The sequence below is a fragment of the Mytilus californianus genome, unplaced genomic scaffold (genome assembly GCF_021869535.1).
Source record: "Mytilus californianus isolate M0D057914Y unplaced genomic scaffold, xbMytCali1.0.p SCAF_2, whole genome shotgun sequence".
NCBI lineage: Eukaryota > Metazoa > Mollusca > Bivalvia > Mytilida > Mytilidae > Mytilus > Mytilus californianus.
In genome coordinates, this window is record NW_026262668.1 from 36,952,552 (window position 1) to 36,971,898 (window position 19,347).

At 30.5% G+C, this 19,347-nt stretch overlaps 1 protein-coding gene and 2 long non-coding RNA genes across 4 annotated transcripts in view; 2 read left to right on the forward strand and 1 right to left on the reverse strand.

The window, feature by feature from the left end:
• LOC127729825 (carboxypeptidase B-like) overlaps positions 1-19,347 on the reverse strand; it is a 140,602-nt gene that overhangs the window by 102,862 nt on the left and 18,393 nt on the right. The window lies entirely within an intron of this gene.
• Positions 989-2,617, forward strand: LOC127729832 (uncharacterized). The gene is made up of 2 exons (XR_007994838.1): positions 989-1,154; positions 2,127-2,617. It is a non-coding gene; the product is annotated as an uncharacterized LOC127729832 (long non-coding RNA).
• On the forward strand, positions 13,896-15,524 carry LOC127729833 (uncharacterized). Its single transcript, XR_007994839.1, has 2 exons — positions 13,896-14,061; positions 15,034-15,524. It is a non-coding gene; the product is annotated as an uncharacterized LOC127729833 (long non-coding RNA).

Sequence of the window (19,347 nt, forward strand, 5' to 3'; positions counted from 1 at the left end):
TCAGGCAGAGAGAAATATGTTTTGTTATATTTCAGACGATTTTTAGTACGGATATTAAACTATAATTCTTAATCTCTTCCAATTTACAAATATAATTTGGTATTGTTTTTTCTGCAAATGGTAGATGAAACTTGTATGTTCTAACTTTTTCAGAGGTCTGTGAAATCTTGAAAATATGACGTTCCCCGAAATCACAAGTCGCTATATAGAATGCTTGTAAAATTCAGAAACTTGCAGTACGCTCATATTTAATACTTTTCTGTTAAAAAAGAAAGTGTAAAAATTAGAAGGCGAAAACGGGAAAAGGGGAGGGTTGTTACACGAACACTTTCTTCGCAATTTAATTCTAAACGAATAGTGATTATCTAACTTTTTGTTCAAATATCGAATACACAATCAAATCTCTAACTTATCCACGCTTGCAATAACCTTTTTATTGACAGGTTTCTGCTGGCATTTGATTGGACAACAGTTTAATGTAGGCGTGACAATCTATCACATTTATCCAATCAGCTGTCTTGTTAAACAAACCTGTGTGCGATGACCCACTGTCCACATAGTTTAGTTTAGAGAGTTTAGTAGTTTTTTTTATAATGAATTGATCATCAAAAGGACGTTGTTGCTATTGTTGGCCAGGGACTTTCTATACAAATGAAAAAGTCCATGTGTGTGCTTGTCAGATAGAAATAGACAACGCTTATATTTAAGAATAAAAAAAGTGATGAAAAAGAAATATTACTATGCATTGGATGGATATTAAGACCATGGAAGTACTATATTGAATATAGTACTTCCATGCTACGATTAATCAGTTCAGTTCAGTTCAGTTTCTTGTATATTCCTCCATTAATTGTGGAGCATTACCCATAGGGTATAATTGTAGCAACTATATACACCTTAGAACATAAGGAAACATTTAATTATGTACAGATGACTGAATTTAGGCAATAATAATTACTAAATAATTAATATTATAACTAATTCCAGAGACATATATACACAGAGATTGGCAACTGTAACAGTGGTCAGCGAAATCCAATTAAAAACACGCATCACACGAGACTTTAACGAGATCGCCATTTTGCATCTGATCATGACAAGTTCACCACCGCTTCGATTTTTATTTTACATCAAGCTTTTCAAAACAGCATAATGTAAGTATATATTTCAATTTCGTAAATTATTTACCTTGTTTTATTCAGTTTGTAGTACTTGTTAGTTAAAATATTATGACGATTAACGTTTTATTGTGGTCAATAATAAGGGGAAAGCTTGGCCGACATGGACGTTATGAAAATTTTTTACACGGACGTATTTTTTATTAAAACCTTTTCATTCGAAAAGGAATAAAACCATTTATGAGATGAATCACTTTTCCCAAGACATACTGGTTTTGTGTAAATATGTTGAATTTTTCATTAAATCACCCACTTTGATGCAATTTACAATTAAAATTCAGCATTCTCGCTGTCGGCCACGTTCAATTTTTAAAATATAAAGACAGGCCTCTGTCCATGTCTACAGTCAATAAACTTTTCCATCTTTAGAGAATAATTATTCCCAGCACATGAATTACTTTCTTATGACATACTGAATTTGTGTTTAACAGTTGTTTTTTACATATTTTCACCCACTTTGATGCAATTTACAATTAAAAATGACCATTCAAGCTGTCGGCCATTTTCATTCTCTTCAATATAAAGACAGGCCCCTGTCCATGTCTACAGTCAATAAACTTTTCCATCTTTAGAGAATAATTATTCCCAGCACATGAATTACTTTCTTATGACATACTGGATTTGTGTATAACAGTTGTTTTTTCCATATTTTCACCAGCTTTGATGCAATTAACAATTAAAAATGACCATTCAAGCTGTCGGCCATTTTCATTCTCTTCAATATAAAGACAGGCACCTGTCCATGGCTACAGTTTATAAAATTGTCCATCTTTAAAGAACAAATGTACCCATCACCATTGTTCACAGGAATTACTTTCCCAAGACATACCGGTTTTGTGTATATAAATTGTTTTTTTCATTATTTCCACCACTTTGATGACATAATCATTTACAAGTTTATATACATGTATATTTACATTCAGTATCTGACAGCATTTTTTTTAACAGGATCCTGCATGTTATAAAAGAACAAAGATGTTGATCAAATTTACCTAACAGTGCAGCATACAAGAGATGTAATATCATACATGTGCTGAATGTAGGACTCCCTAGCCTTTCTGATTGAAAAAAAGATTCCCTGGCAGACAGGAACAACTATTAGTGATGACTTTTTTCAAATGTTACTGCACAGTCATGTAGTGGACCGATTACATGTACTTCTATCAATGTGATACTAAAAAATGGTTTTGTAAGAGAGAAAATGACATGTGCTTATCCAGACTGTGAAAACACCACATTATTGTAGTTCAAATATCATAGTTCATATGCCAAACTTGATGTACATGTGTATGCGATTTTTGTGCAAGTGATGGTGACATCATTGAACTAAGAATAAATACAAGACTCCGCATTCAATCTATTGAATTTGAAACAGAAGTGGCAGTTGTGCAGAGACTATGCGGAAAAAAATGCAAATAAATATCTTGTGTTCAACTTCATTTGTCTTCTTTACGTTTACAAAGTATACTGTGTCACTATACATGTACATAATTTTTACATACATGTATAACAATATGATGATGTAGTATGATTGCCAATGAGACAATGATTTACATTGGAAGGCCACTCTATAATATCTTTGTACATCATGAGAATGGAAATGCTACCTTTGTAGCATATGATAAAGGTAGCATAATGTATAAAAGGGAAAGTGTTCATTTATTCAACAACACTCCTGTGAATATATAACTTGACAGTACTAAAGGCAAAATATTTCGTTTCACAAATTCCTTCCTCTCCTCGGAAAATAACATATTTAATTGTTTACATGAAATGACAAAATGTGTAGAATAAGAAGCAAGAAATGTTCACTCTACTTGTACACTAGTCGCTCATATTAGTCATTATCTATGTTTTGATCAGTCCTTTAGCAATGGTGCTTGTTTATATTTATCTGTTGTGTTGTGTTGTTTCAGTTTTACATGTCCTCATTCTGTGATCACTGTTTCACCTCGCCTATTTTGAAAAATGTTTATGCAAATATTTTCTGCAATAAATTGAAAAGGCACAGCTGCTATGACTATTCAGAAATGTGAGGTATATGTCAATGAGACAACAACCCAACGACAAAAATATTCTTTTCACATCTATTTAAGAATTCTTGTGGAGGTCAAAAGCACATAACGTGTACTTATATATTGGTGACCTAGTACATGTATGTACCTATTGATGCATTCCGTCCTAAACATAAGTTGTGTGAAGAGACCAAGCAGTTAATATGATTATAAAAAACTGATATTAAAATGAATTCCTGTATAACAAATTCTCGGAATGAGACACTATTTTATTTAAACCAGATGAGATATTAGTGGTAAAGGTTTAAACAGAAGCAGGAGATGTCAAGGGGCAATACAAAAAGTACAAGGTCATGTAACACAGATGAAAAAATGACAAATGAAAAGAAAATAACAGCCCACATAGCACTGCATCGAAACATAAACCTACAAAAGATCAGATAAAACTTGTCTACAATTTTAAATCTTTCTAATTTCAAACTCGAGTTTCACTACCCGATAGGAAAGAGTAAAGATAAGGATGTTGCATTACTTCTGTGGTCTATGAAACAGAACATTAAAATTCTACAGTCAGCAGAGCATTTTACTGTACTTATGATACACATTGTTTTTAATCAGGGTCTGTGATATTAAGTCTATAAAAAACTACAAATAATGACAGATTTATATTCAATATTTCATGACAGCAAAAATAGTGATTTCGACAACACTGTACATAATGTACGTTCATTTAGGAAATTCATGCAAAGGTTCCACAAATAATGTAATTGTAGGTCAATCAAAAATTAATCTTTTTAAATCAGTTTTCCACAGACAAATTTCTACTGGCTACATATTTTTTTATATAAAAAAGTTGCTTTCTGATTTCTTTTTTTGACATGTTAAATGACTATTTTTGTTCTTGATTGAATACTCTAGTAGAATGTAGGACAGTAAGTCACAGGACAAAAAGTCACGGACAAAAAGTCACAATTCAGTTTTGAGATTATTTTTCTCTGAACAAGAAAACACTAATTTTAAAAATATTTTTTTGATTTTTTATTGAACTATAATATATGAAGCAACTTTGTAATTAAAATTTATTCAATAAATATCAATGATGATCAAATAATTGTTATGATAACAAAATGTCAAAGTGGATTGGCACTTAAATGGCTTCATGGTGCCAAGAAATATATTATTTGCATGATTAAAATTTAATAATTTTTCATTTATCAAGGCTTAATGAACAATTTCTTGAACTTAAAAATGAATAAATGTAAAAAAAGATATTATTTGAAGATCTTTCTCTTATATATTCAAACAATTGTCAATAAATTATTTGTGACTTTTTGTCCTATCCAATTTGTGACTTTTTGTTCTGTGACTTTCTGTCCGTTTACCCTATTCATAGTATAGCCCAGTGTTTCTGTTAAAATAAAGTTCTGATCATGGTTAAAATAATGTCAGAATTTGTTTAGTTGTAAAAACAATTACCAAGTAATAATCCACTTAGAACTTCACCTCCGGCAAAATTCAGGTGATCGGAGGGCAATAAATTGCGTAATCGCACACCTGTGAATCCACAGTCACAACTCTTAAGGAAATAATGACCGGAAAATCGGACACACATAATTTCACTGTGTAATTTAGAAGCAAACTTTAGCACAGAAATGTTTCTTGTAATATCATGATCATAACCAGATTTTACTTTTTAAATTAAAAGAAATGCCGAAAAAAAGAAAAAAATATTTTCTCAATCAAATACATTAAAAAAAATACAACTATTTCAAGTAGTTTTTTAGAAAAAGAATTTATTTGATCTGAAATAAGTTTTCCTATTACTTTTCTTGATTAGCTATCGAGATTATTCATCCCTGACTTGTCTACATGTTGTAGAATAATTATCGACGAGAATCTCATTCCGGGCCGCGTTTTTTAACGGGATTTCACGGAGTTGCCAATCTCTGTGTATATATGTCTCTGCTAATTCATAGGATTGTCATCATAAAATTTTAAAAATAATATTCATAATGTGCTGAAGTGTAAGAATAAGTTAAGTAAGAACTGGATATATTTACAAATAAGAATTTAGAATTTAAGTGGTCTTAAATTAAACTTTCTTATAATTGTTAGTTAAAGGTGCTATACGTACATCAGAATTTATAATGAGAAGGTTATTTTATAAGACTTATGTAAAAGGGTTGGGGTTTAGAACGATTCATCATATATACATGTTTTCCTTCACAGTTTAAAGTTACCTTATTTCGGATCTTATCATTATTCTTTAAAGGTAACTGGATATTTTAAAACTTTGCAAAAAAAATTATTTAATTTAGGTCCTAATACGTCATAAAATAGTAAGATGGTAAAGTAGGGAACTATTTTATTTTCAAAAAGTTTACTTATACTGTACTTGTGTTCAAGTTTTTTTATCCTTTTTGTCCTCTGAGTATATGCATGGCTTGGGTGAAAGAAAAGCAATTGATCTATACTCATGCAAATAACCCTTTCAATTATGAATTCTTATAAACTGAACAAGTAATAGCTTTTCTAAAAAGCTAGCCGTCTCATAGCTGATGAAAGTGGAAAATGTTTTCTCTTTGTAGTTCAATTCGTTCAAAATTGTATGTAAATTGTAGTAGATAACAAAAATTATAAAAGGCTTATACCTTTTTTTAGATTTACCAATTTTTTTTGGGGGAAAGTATTAAAACTGGAAATTGGGGGTAATGTCTTTTTATCGATTATTTTTTTTCAAACAGATATCGGAGTTGTTCGTTGGCTTTTTCTTTGGTTGTTTGCTTGTTTATTTGTGTTAGAAAAGTATGGCCGCTTCCACCTGAAAGTTTTTCGTTCATAATAGGCATCGAAAAGTGTAGAGAGCAGGCATGGGGTAATGCAAATTTGTAATTGTAATGCATGGTAATGCATTACATTTTTCCAAGTAATTGCATGTAATGTGTAATGCAGCAATTTGTGCATTACATGTAATTGTAATATAATGCATTACTTTAGCAAAAAGTTGTGTAATTTCATGCATTACATGGCATTACATGTCATTACTTTTTTCACATACTACATCTTTAACATATTGTTGGAGTTTTAACTAAACCAAATTTAAGATTTCTTGATTAATTAAGAATATGTTAATTTTAATTAAGGTCTATGTTTATTTTATAATTAGGGAAGTAATTCACAGTAATTAAATATTTCGTTTAAAATTTAAAGAAAAACAACAAAAAATATTTTTATAAAAGTAAAGTCAACATTAAGTTAAAATAATTAAAAATTGTAAAAGTCAAATTAAATAGACTTTTTACATGTATACTTATATTCAATTCATGGAACAGTTACTGCATATGCTATAATCTTTTGTGAAATGTAGTTGTTTTTCAAAATGTTTAATTTTTCTATTCACTAATAAAATTTTCAAATGTAATGTGTAATTCAAGGCATTACTTTGCAAAAGTAATTGTAATATAATGCATTACTTTGATAAATGCATGTAATTGTAATTGTAATATAATGCATGGTTTGGTCAAAGTAATTGTAATATAATGCATTACATTGCAATGTAATTCGCCCCATGCCTGATAGAGAGTGAAACGTAGTAAAATTTAAACATATAAGAACACAATTAATATATTTCCAACGGTATCTCACATCTTTTCAAAAATGATCCTTAAAATGTAAAGCTTCACATATATGTATGGTTATTTTTGTTGTCGATGAAGATTTTGTCTATTCATTGTAGTTGGACTGCAATGTGGAATGCCCCACGCCTCTTTTTCTATATTTGAATAATGAGTATCCTTAACAATTAAATGTTTCTTTTTTCAGATTATTTGGTTTTATTGGACTTCTTGATTTTATTTTTTGATGAAAAATACTCAGAGTCGTGAGACGGGTAATTTGTTATATAAGACCTATTGTAAGCGCCTGAAAACAAAGTAGTTTCGCCGCCATTTTTTTTCAAATCATAATAGACGTCGTTGGTTATAAAGAAGGTGATAAGTTCTGCAAAGCTACTTTAAGTTCACTATGAGGCCATCAACATAAGAGAATCAACAAATTTGACCAAAACTTAATCAAGCATACAGCTTGATACTGTATCTTTTGTTATTGTTTTACTTGTACATATCTTCATATTTATTTACTATACCATTTAATGTTGGGTGACGAATAAGGCCCTTATCATACTTACCCTTAAAAGCTTGACATACTGGATTGACATAATCTTTTGTGGGAGACCGTTCGTATGTTGACATATAAATGTCTTTTTGTTTTATGATCATAGTATATGTATGTTTATACTTGTTTTTACAATTCTTGTAGAAAACATACAATTAAGAATAATCTTTTAAAGTGCCAACAGTATTTTCGTCTTTTAAATTTATAATTTTCTTTTCTTTCTCTTTCTCTCATTTAGCATGTCTAGTATAAATAGTCAATAAACCTCAAAACAAACATTAGAAGTTTGTTCCTGACCCTGCTCATAGTTCCAAGTAATATCTGAATTATTTTTTGCTATTAAGATTATTTTTTGTAACAAAAAAATGTTCCGGCGTGACATTTGTTCCGCTGGAACTTATTTCATAGGAAATATGTTCCACCGGAATTTATATCACAGAAAATTTTTACCCGGAATATATATTTTAAGAAAATATGTTCCAGCACTGTAAAATTTGTTCCGGAACTAATTTTTTTACTAAATGTTAAATAAGTTCCGGGTGTTATAGATTAACATGATGCATTAACTTTATATCAAGCAAAACATTCTATAGTTGTACCTGACAAGTTTAATATTCAACATTGAAGTCTTTAAACAACACGACAACGTTCAAAATAAGGTAAATCTTTGAGAAATTCAAATTAAGTCAGCATATATATTGTACGTAGATAATATGATTAAAAAACAAATGCACAACTATTATTAACAACTGCGATAAATATTTAAAACACACTATTTCATTTTTTGTCTCGCCTTGACGGAGTCAAAAAGCGAGACATAGGTATGCTGTTTCCGGCGTCGGCGGCGGCGGCGTCGTCAACAATGTATTAGTTTGTGATTAGGTCTAGTTTATGGCGAACCACAAGTGGTAGGTCAATCATATTTGGTATGCAGTTGTATTAGCATTGGCACATCTCATTTCCATGGAGATTATTTGGCCCTGTCCCCTCAGTCATGGTCTATTGACTTTGAAACTTTTGCTTACTTTACATGTATTAGTTTGTGATTAGGTCAGTTTATGGGGAACCACTAGTGGTAGGTCAATGATATTTGGTATGCAGTTGTATAAGCATTGGCATATCTTATTTCCATGGAGATTATTTGGCTCCCTTAGTCATGGTCTATTGACTTTGAGAATTTTGCTAAGTTAACATGTATTAGTTTGTGATTAGGTCAGTTCAAGGGGAACCATTTAGGGTAGGCAAATGTTAATTGGTATTCAGTTGTATAAGCATTAGCACATCTCATTACCATGGAGAATATTTGGCCCCGCCCCCTCAGTCATTGTCTATCGACTAAGAAACTTTTGCTTAGTTTACATGTATTAGTTTGTGATTAGATCAGTTTAAGATGAACTGCTAATGTTAAGTAAACGATATTTGGTATGCAAATTTATTGGCATTTGCAAATATCGTTTCCATGGATATTATATAGCCTCACCCCCTCTTCATGGTTCATTGACTTTGAAACTTTTACATAGTTTATAAGTTAATGTTTGTGTTTAGGTTTGTTTAAAGGGAACGACTTATAATAATTCAATGGTATTTGGTATGCAGTTGTATTAGCTTTGGCACATCTCATTTACATGGAAATTGTTTAGCCATGTACCTCAGTCATGGTTCATTGACTTTGAATATTTGCATAACTTATGAAACATGTTAAAGTATTGCTATTTTAATTTCAACATTTGCATAATCAAAATTACAAAAGGATGAGACATATTTCTGTGATAACAGTTTATCTACAAATTCTGATATGAAGTAACATATGTTGAATTGCAATATTCATAAATAAATGATTGATCTATAAAAAATTTCTGACGGATTTTTCTTATTCTTCGCTTATCTGCCTCATTAAATTATTGTCATTTGGATATTTTTGTATGCATAATGTAATTAAACATTTTGCTATACTCCACAGAATCCATATTGGATGTTTACACCTTTTATTTATTACATTATCAATATAATACATGTTTTTATAATGAACTTGAATTATAACTTTAAGCTCACTGATAACAATGCTCAGTATAAAAGATAACTTGTATAACCAGTGGAACATATTTCACAGACAAGGAACTTATTTCACCAGGTCAGGAACAAATCTCACAAACCTTGAACTTATTTCACTAGGTAAGGAACAAATTTCACAAACCCAGAACTTATTTCACCAGGTAAATTGTTGAACTTATTTTATAGAGATGGAACAAATCATATAGAAATTATCTGTGAAAAAAGTTCTCCCAGAATATATTTCCTGTGATATTTGTTCCACTGGAACTTTTTTCACAGGAACTAATTTTGGCTCACATATTCACAACTATTCTATATATTATAGTTAGACTTGGGAGGATAAAAAACTTTAAAATGTTGTAATGACATGTCCATTGAAGAAGACCGTAGATTGAACTTTAGAAGTAAATTGTCACGTTTTGTTTGTTGCTTAATTGGGTTGCTGTCTAAATTAATTATGTATACTTCACATCTCCTTTAAAATCATTCATAGAAATTAAACATTGCTTAAAATATGTTAGCATACATCGTCTGAGAGTAGTTTTTTGCTCTTCTTATATTCCCTTTTAGATATATTTTTAGTCTTCTGTTCTTCAACCTCTGCTATATCTTGCTAGGAAGAGCTAGCTAGGTAGATCTAGACAACATCCAACTCAGCCAAACGATCTTGGGGTGTGTGTGGGGGCACTTATTATGTAATGAGTGGAATGGATGAGTCGCTGGGATAGGTCACTGTTTGAAGCTTCATGAAATTGCATGAGGTCGAGAAATTTAGGTGAAATATAAGACAAGGTTGATGATTGAATCTGAAACTAATCAGATGTCGATATTTTTTTACAAAATGCAATTAAAATCACCAGAGATTGTGTATATATGTCTCTAAAATCACTTTCGTAAATGTTTAAGATATTTGTCAAATCTATTTACTAGTATCTCCCCATGAAATAACGTAACAATGATAGCTATGTCACGGCAGGTATATATACGTATAGTAAAAAATATATGATAGCTAGGGTAACTGCATGTATGTTCTTTTATCATTCAATATATATAGTCAAATGCGTTTTGTTAAAATATACTTTTTCACTCATTTGGTCTTTTGGAAAATGTTGTTTGTGCTGTATTTAGACCCCTCTACCAAGAAATTTGTTTTGCATGCACACGTATAAAAATTGCGGTTTTTATCCAACGCAATCATGGGTTTGAACGTTGTTTTCAATTTAGACTTGTTTATATTTTTTCGTTTGTGCTTGTATTATATTTGCCTTCGGACTTATATGATCCGTTCATCCTATTTTGACTCTTTCAAAATTCAAGAGTCTATCCTAAATTGAGGTAAATTATATGGCCTTCCAAATACCGTTTTCTTGATTTTTTTTTATCATCAAGTTTTTTTTTAGCAAGAACTAATACAAGAATAAATCATATAGAAAAATATCAAACAACGATTGATAAAATCTTGTGTACGGTTTATATTTCTGTTTCGTATCAGATTTTTTTTATAACACCAGCGTTACTTCTCATTTAAAAAACAGTGAGATGCTTACTTGCTTTTTCGAAATTGACCAAAAAGCTATAGAATAACGTAGCGAAATGACTGTACTTATAGATTATACCTTTGTTTTTCCATTTTGAATTGTTTTACACTAGTCATTTTGGGGACCCTTATAGCTTGCTGTTCGGTGTGAGCCAAAGCTCCGTGTTGAGGCCGTATTTTTAATCTATAATTGTTTTATACTTTGTAACTTGGATGGAGATGATTATTTGGCACACATACCACATCTTCTTATTTATATTAACCGGGAGCAGTTTATAATATTTTCATTTCGATAAAAAGAAATATGCAATTCAGTAAATCAAATCGATTTGTACCATATTGTTACATTCAAAAGTCTTTAACTGAAGTAAATGATTGATAGAAATACATTATTTGTATTGCATCGCTCCTAAAATAATGTCCAGTGTCAAATATTACACATCGATGATCACTTAGATGTTCAACTGATTCAACCAAAAATTAAACTTAGGACTAGGATCAAATGCAATTCATTACGTTACAATTGTATTCAATATTAATATTGTTATAACATTCAGTCGAGGAAAAGACACATGTGACATTGATATGCATTGGTTTGTTCTAGCCTGATACGGCGAGCGCGTGTCGACAAAAAAGGTCATGTTAACAAGAGAACAATTGTTGTGAATCAGAGCCAAATTGACCTTTGTTCCAACTTTACTCATAAATAATGCGTGCTTGTGGACAAAAGGTCACAGACGAAAGGTCACAATTCAGTTTCTGAGACTATTTTCTTTGAAAAAGAGAAACTACTTATTCAAAAAAATATATTTTGTATGTATCTTGAACTATTGTATATATAAACCAACTCTGTAAACAAATGTATTAAATGAACAAATAATTGTTTAGTAAACAAACTATCAAAGTGGATTGGTACCTAAACAGCTTCATGGTGCTAAGAAATATTATATCATTTGCATGATTAAAATTTAATAAATCTTCATTTACCAAGGCTAATGAACAATTTCATAAACTGTAAAAAGAATATATGTAATACAAAGTAATTTTTCAAGATATTTCTCTTACATACTTAAACAATTGTCACTTCCTGTCCTGTGACTTTTTGTCCTGTGACTTTTCAGTGTTCGCTTACTGTTAAGAATAGGACCTCCCTTACCCAGGACCTCCCTTACTAATGGAGAGAAAGCTGTCGGGACTACCAATCCTAATTGTTAGAGAGAATAAAAAGTACATCAGTCATTCTCAATTTTATATGTTTTGCGTAAAACAAAACGGTTTTAAATGTTGAATTTAAGGAATGCTCGGTTTTAAAAAAATAAATCTTTTTCGTTTGCTTTTCGTTGAAATCATCCTGAATATTATGTAATATTGTACGCTGAACATTCAACGATCATGGCCAAGCATGTGTTCTTCAAAATGCAATCTGTAGAAGAAAAAACACGGTTTTAAATCATGTACATTGGAAATCAAGAATCGTGTGTCGTGTTCGACCTATAATCCTTTATTAAATAGTCGAAATTGACTATTAATATATAGTTTTGTTTTGCACCTACGTAACTCTATATATGCATGTTTTTGCCACTTTGCTTGGAAAAATTATCATATATCTTAATTCTCTTTCAATAACATTTCCTTATTCAATTTGCTACTCGTCTACCAAAAAAAAAATAGATATTGTTTCATTTTTGCCATTTTGGTTATAATAAGTTCTTGGTAGATGTATGTCCTTTATGATCTCTCAGGTAAATATCAAAAATGAGTCCTGAGTTTTGACGGTTGTGAATTAAGGATTAGTTACTTTATGGAACACTTATTTCCTTGGATGGTAGTACAAACTTGTATTTTATCCTTTAAAGTTAGTATGCCTGTTTAATAATTTACAGTTTTAAGGAGAATTCTTCGTCTTTTGCAAATAGATGAAGAATAAAATGAAAATTTGCTTTCGATTGCATTCAGGCAGAGAGAAATATGTTTTGTTATATTTCAGACGATTTTTAGTACGGATATTAAACTATAATTCTTAATCTCTTCCAATTTACAAATATAATTTGGTATTGTTTTTTCTGCAAATGGTAGATGAAACTTGTATGTTCTAACTTTTTCAGAGGTCTGTGAAATCTTGAAAATATGACGTTCCCCGAAATCACAAGTCGCTATATAGAATGCTTGTAAAATTCAGAAACTTGCAGTACGCTCATATTTAATACTTTTCTGTTAAAAAAGAAAGTGTAAAAATTAGAAGGCGAAAACGGGAAAAGGGGAGGGTTGTTACACGAACACTTTCTTCGCAATTTAATTCTAAACGAATAGTGATTATCTAACTTTTTGTTCAAATATCGAATACACAATCAAATCTCTAACTTATCCACGCTTGCAATAACCTTTTTATTGACAGGTTTCTGCTGGCATTTGATTGGACAACAGTTTAATGTAGGCGTGACAATCTATCACATTTATCCAATCAGCTGTCTTGTTAAACAAACCTGTGTGCGATGACCCACTGTCCACATAGTTTAGTTTAGAGAGTTTAGTAGTTTTTTTTATAATGAATTGATCATCAAAAGGACGTTGTTGCTATTGTTGGCCAGGGACTTTCTATACAAATGAAAAAGTCCATGTGTGTGCTTGTCAGATAGAAATAGACAACGCTTATATTTAAGAATAAAAAAAGTGATGAAAAAGAAATATTACTATGCATTGGATGGATATTAAGACCATGGAAGTACTATATTGAATATAGTACTTCCATGCTACGATTAATCAGTTCAGTTCAGTTCAGTTTCTTGTATATTCCTCCATTAATTGTGGAGCATTACCCATAGGGTATAATTGTAGCAACTATATACACCTTAGAACATAAGGAAACATTTAATTATGTACAGATGACTGAATTTAGGCAATAATAATTACTAAATAATTAATATTATAACTAATTCCAGAGACATATATACACAGAGATTGGCAACTGTAACAGTGGTCAGCGAAATCCAATTAAAAACACGCATCACACGAGACTTTAACGAGATCGCCATTTTGCATCTGATCATGACAAGTTCACCACCGCTTCGATTTTTATTTTACATCAAGCTTTTCAAAACAGCATAATGTAAGTATATATTTCAATTTCGTAAATTATTTACCTTGTTTTATTCAGTTTGTAGTACTTGTTAGTTAAAATATTATGACGATTAACGTTTTATTGTGGTCAATAATAAGGGGAAAGCTTGGCCGACATGGACGTTATGAAAATTTTTTACACGGACGTATTTTTTATTAAAACCTTTTCATTCGAAAAGGAATAAAACCATTTATGAGATGAATCACTTTTCCCAAGACATACTGGTTTTGTGTAAATATGTTGAATTTTTCATTAAATCACCCACTTTGATGCAATTTACAATTAAAATTCAGCATTCTCGCTGTCGGCCACGTTCAATTTTTAAAATATAAAGACAGGCCTCTGTCCATGTCTACAGTCAATAAACTTTTCCATCTTTAGAGAATAATTATTCCCAGCACATGAATTACTTTCTTATGACATACTGAATTTGTGTTTAACAGTTGTTTTTTACATATTTTCACCCACTTTGATGCAATTTACAATTAAAAATGACCATTCAAGCTGTCGGCCATTTTCATTCTCTTCAATATAAAGACAGGCCCCTGTCCATGTCTACAGTCAATAAACTTTTCCATCTTTAGAGAATAATTATTCCCAGCACATGAATTACTTTCTTATGACATACTGGATTTGTGTATAACAGTTGTTTTTTCCATATTTTCACCAGCTTTGATGCAATTAACAATTAAAAATGACCATTCAAGCTGTCGGCCATTTTCATTCTCTTCAATATAAAGACAGGCACCTGTCCATGGCTACAGTTTATAAAATTGTCCATCTTTAAAGAACAAATGTACCCATCACCATTGTTCACAGGAATTACTTTCCCAAGACATACCGGTTTTGTGTATATAAATTGTTTTTTTCATTATTTCCACCACTTTGATGACATAATCATTTACAAGTTTATATACATGTATATTTACATTCAGTATCTGACAGCATTTTTTTTAACAGGATCCTGCATGTTATAAAAGAACAAAGATGTTGATCAAATTTACCTAACAGTGCAGCATACAAGAGATGTAATATCATACATGTGCTGAATGTAGGACTCCCTAGCCTTTCTGATTGAAAAAAAGATTCCCTGGCAGACAGGAACAACTATTAGTGATGACTTTTTTCAAATGTTACTGCACAGTCATGTAGTGGACCGATTACATGTACTTCTATCAATGTGATACTAAAAAATGGTTTTGTAAGAGAGAAAATGACATGTGCTTATCCAGACTGTGAAAACACCACATTATTGTAGTTCAAATATCATAGTTCATATGCCAAACTTGATGTACATGTGTATGCGATTTTTGTGCAAGTGATGGTGACATCATTGAACTAAGAATAAATACAAGACTCCGCATTCAATCTATTGAATTTGAAACAGAAGTGGCAGTTGTGCAGAGACTATGCGGAAAAAAATGCAAATAAATATCTTGTGTTCAACTTCATTTGTCTTCTTTACGTTTACAAAGTATACTGTGTCACTATACATGTACATAATTTTTACATACATGTATAACAATATGATGATGTAGTATGATTGCCAATGAGACAATGATTTACATTGGAAGGCCACTCTATAATATCTTTGTACATCATGAGAATGGAAATGCTACCTTTGTAGCATATGATAAAGGTAGCATAATGTATAAAAGGGAAAGTGTTCATTTATTCAACAACACTCCTGTGAATATATAACTTGACAGTACTAAAGGCAAAATATTTCGTTTCACAAATTCCTTCCTCTCCTCGGAAAATAACATATTTAATTGTTTACATGAAATGACAAAATGTGTAGAATAAGAAGCAAGAAATGTTCACTCTACTTGTACACTAGTCGCTCATATTAGTCATTATCTATGTTTTGATCAGTCCTTTAGCAATGGTGCTTGTTTATATTTATCTGTTGTGTTGTGTTGTTTCAGTTTTACATGTCCTCATTCTGTGATCACTGTTTCACCTCGCCTATTTTGAAAAATGTTTATGCAAATATTTTCTGCAATAAATTGAAAAGGCACAGCTGCTATGACTATTCAGAAATGTGAGGTATATGTCAATGAGACAACAACCCAACGACAAAAATATTCTTTTCACATCTATTTAAGAATTCTTGTGGAGGTCAAAAGCACATAACGTGTACTTATATATTGGTGACCTAGTACATGTATGTACCTATTGATGCATTCCGTCCTAAACATAAGTTGTGTGAAGAGACCAAGCAGTTAATATGATTATAAAAAACTGATATTAAAATGAATTCCTGTATAACAAATTCTCGGAATGAGACACTATTTTATTTAAACCAGATGAGATATTAGTGGTAAAGGTTTAAACAGAAGCAGGAGATGTCAAGGGGCAATACAAAAAGTACAAGGTCATGTAACACAGATGAAAAAATGACAAATGAAAAGAAAATAACAGCCCACATAGCACTGCATCGAAACATAAACCTACAAAAGATCAGATAAAACTTGTCTACAATTTTAAATCTTTCTAATTTCAAACTCGAGTTTCACTACCCGATAGGAAAGAGTAAAGATAAGGATGTTGCATTACTTCTGTGGTCTATGAAACAGAACATTAAAATTCTACAGTCAGCAGAGCATTTTACTGTACTTATGATACACATTGTTTTTAATCAGGGTCTGTGATATTAAGTCTATAAAAAACTACAAATAATGACAGATTTATATTCAATATTTCATGACAGCAAAAATAGTGATTTCGACAACACTGTACATAATGTACGTTCATTTAGGAAATTCATGCAAAGGTTCCACAAATAATGTAATTGTAGGTCAATCAAAAATTAATCTTTTTAAATCAGTTTTCCACAGACAAATTTCTACTGGCTACATATTTTTTTATATAAAAAAGTTGCTTTCTGATTTCTTTTTTTGACATGTTAAATGACTATTTTTGTTCTTGATTGAATACTCTAGTAGAATGTAGGACAGTAAGTCACAGGACAAAAAGTCACGGACAAAAAGTCACAATTCAGTTTTGAGATTATTTTTCTCTGAACAAGAAAACACTAATTTTAAAAATATTTTTTTGATTTTTTATTGAACTATAATATATGAAGCAACTTTGTAATTAAAATTTATTCAATAAATATCAATGATGATCAAATAATTGTTATGATAACAAAATGTCAAAGTGGATTGGCACTTAAATGGCTTCATGGTGCCAAGAAATATATTATTTGCATGATTAAAATTTAATAATTTTTCATTTATCAAGGCTTAATGAACAATTTCCTGAACTTAAAAATGAATAAATGTGAAAAAAGATATTATTTGAAGATCTTTCTCTTATATATTCAAACAATTGTCAATAAATTATTTGTGACTTTTTGTCCTATCCAATTTGTGACTTTTTGTTCTGTGACTTTCTGTCCGTTTACCCTATTCATAGTATAGCCCAGTGTTTCTGTTAAAATAAAGTTCTGATCATGGTTAAAATAATGTCAGAATTTGTTTAGTTGTAAAAACAATTACCAAGTAATAATCCACTTAGAACTTCACCTCCGGCAAAATTCAGGTGATCGGAGGGCAATAAATTGCGTAATCGCACACCTGTGAATCCACAGTCACAACTCTTAAGGAAATAATGACCGGAAAATCGGACACACATAATTTCACTGTGTAATTTAGAAGCAAACTTTAGCACAGAAATGTTTCTTGTAATATCATGATCATAACCAGATTTTACTTTTTAAATTAAAAGAAATGCCGAAAAAAAGAAAAAAATATTTTCTCAATCAAATACATTAAAAAAAATACAACTATTTCAAGTAGTTTTTTAGAAAAAGAATTTATTTGATCTGAAATAAGTTTTCCTATTACTTTTCTTGATTAGCTATCGAGATTATTCATCCCTGACTTGTCTACATGTTGTAGAATAATTATCGACGAGAATCTCATTCCGGGCCGCGTTTTTTAACGGGATTTCACGGAGTTGCCAATCTCTGTGTATATATGTCTCTGCTAATTCATAGGATTGTCATCATAAAATTTTAAAAATAATATTCATAATGTGCTGAAGTGTAAGAATAAGTTAAGTAAGAACTGGATATATTTACAAATAAGAATTTAGAATTTAAGTGGTCTTAAATTAAACTTTCTTATAATTGTTAGTTAAAGGTGCTATACGTACATCAGAATTTATAATGAGAAGGTTATTTTATAAGACTTATGTAAAAGGGTTGGGGTTTAGAACGATTCATCATATATACATGTTTTCCTTCACAGTTTAAAGTTACCTTATTTCGGATCTTATCATTATTCTTTAAAGGTAACTGGATATTTTAAAACTTTGCAAAAAAAATTATTTAATTTAGGTCCTAATACGTCATAAAATAGTAAGATGGTAAAGTAGGGAACTATTTTATTTTCAAAAAGTTTACTTATACTGTACTTGTGTTCAAGTTTTTTTATCCTTTTTGTCCTCTGAGTATATGCATGGCTTGGGTGAAAGAAAAGCAATTGATCTATACTCATGCAAATAACCCTTTCATTTATGAATTCTTATAAACTGAACAAGTAATAGCTTTTCTAAAAAGCTAGCCGTCTCATAGCTGATGAAAGTGGAAAATGTTTTCTCTTTGTAGTTCAATTCGTTCAAAATTGTATGTAAATTGTAGTAGATAACAAAAATTATAAAAGGCTTATACCTTTTTTTAGATTTACCAATTTTTTTTGGGGGAAAGTATTAAAACTGGAAATTGGGGGTAATGTCTTTTTATCGATTATTTTTTTTCAAACAGATATCGGAGTTGTTCGTTGGCTTTTTCTTTGGTTGTTTGCTTGTTTATTTGTGTTAGAAAAGTATGGCCGCTTCCACCTGAAAGTTTTTCGTTCATAATAGGCATCGAAAAGTGTAGAGAGCAGGCATGGGGTAATGCAAATTTGTAATTGTAATGCATGGTAATGCATTACATTTTTCCAAGTATTTGCATGTAATGTGTAATGCAGCAATTTGTGCATTACATGTAATTGTAATATAATGCATTACTTTAGCAAAAAGTTGTGTAATTTCATGCATTACATGGCATTACATGTCATTACTTTTTTCACATACTACATCTTTAACATATTGTTGGAGTTTTAACTAAACCAAATTTAAGATTTCTTGATTAATTAAGAATATGTTAATTTTAATTAAGGTCTATGTTTATTTTATAATTAGGGAAGTAATTCACAGTAATTAAATATTTCGTTTAAAATTTAAAGAAAAACAACAAAAAATATTTTTATAAAAGTAAAGTCA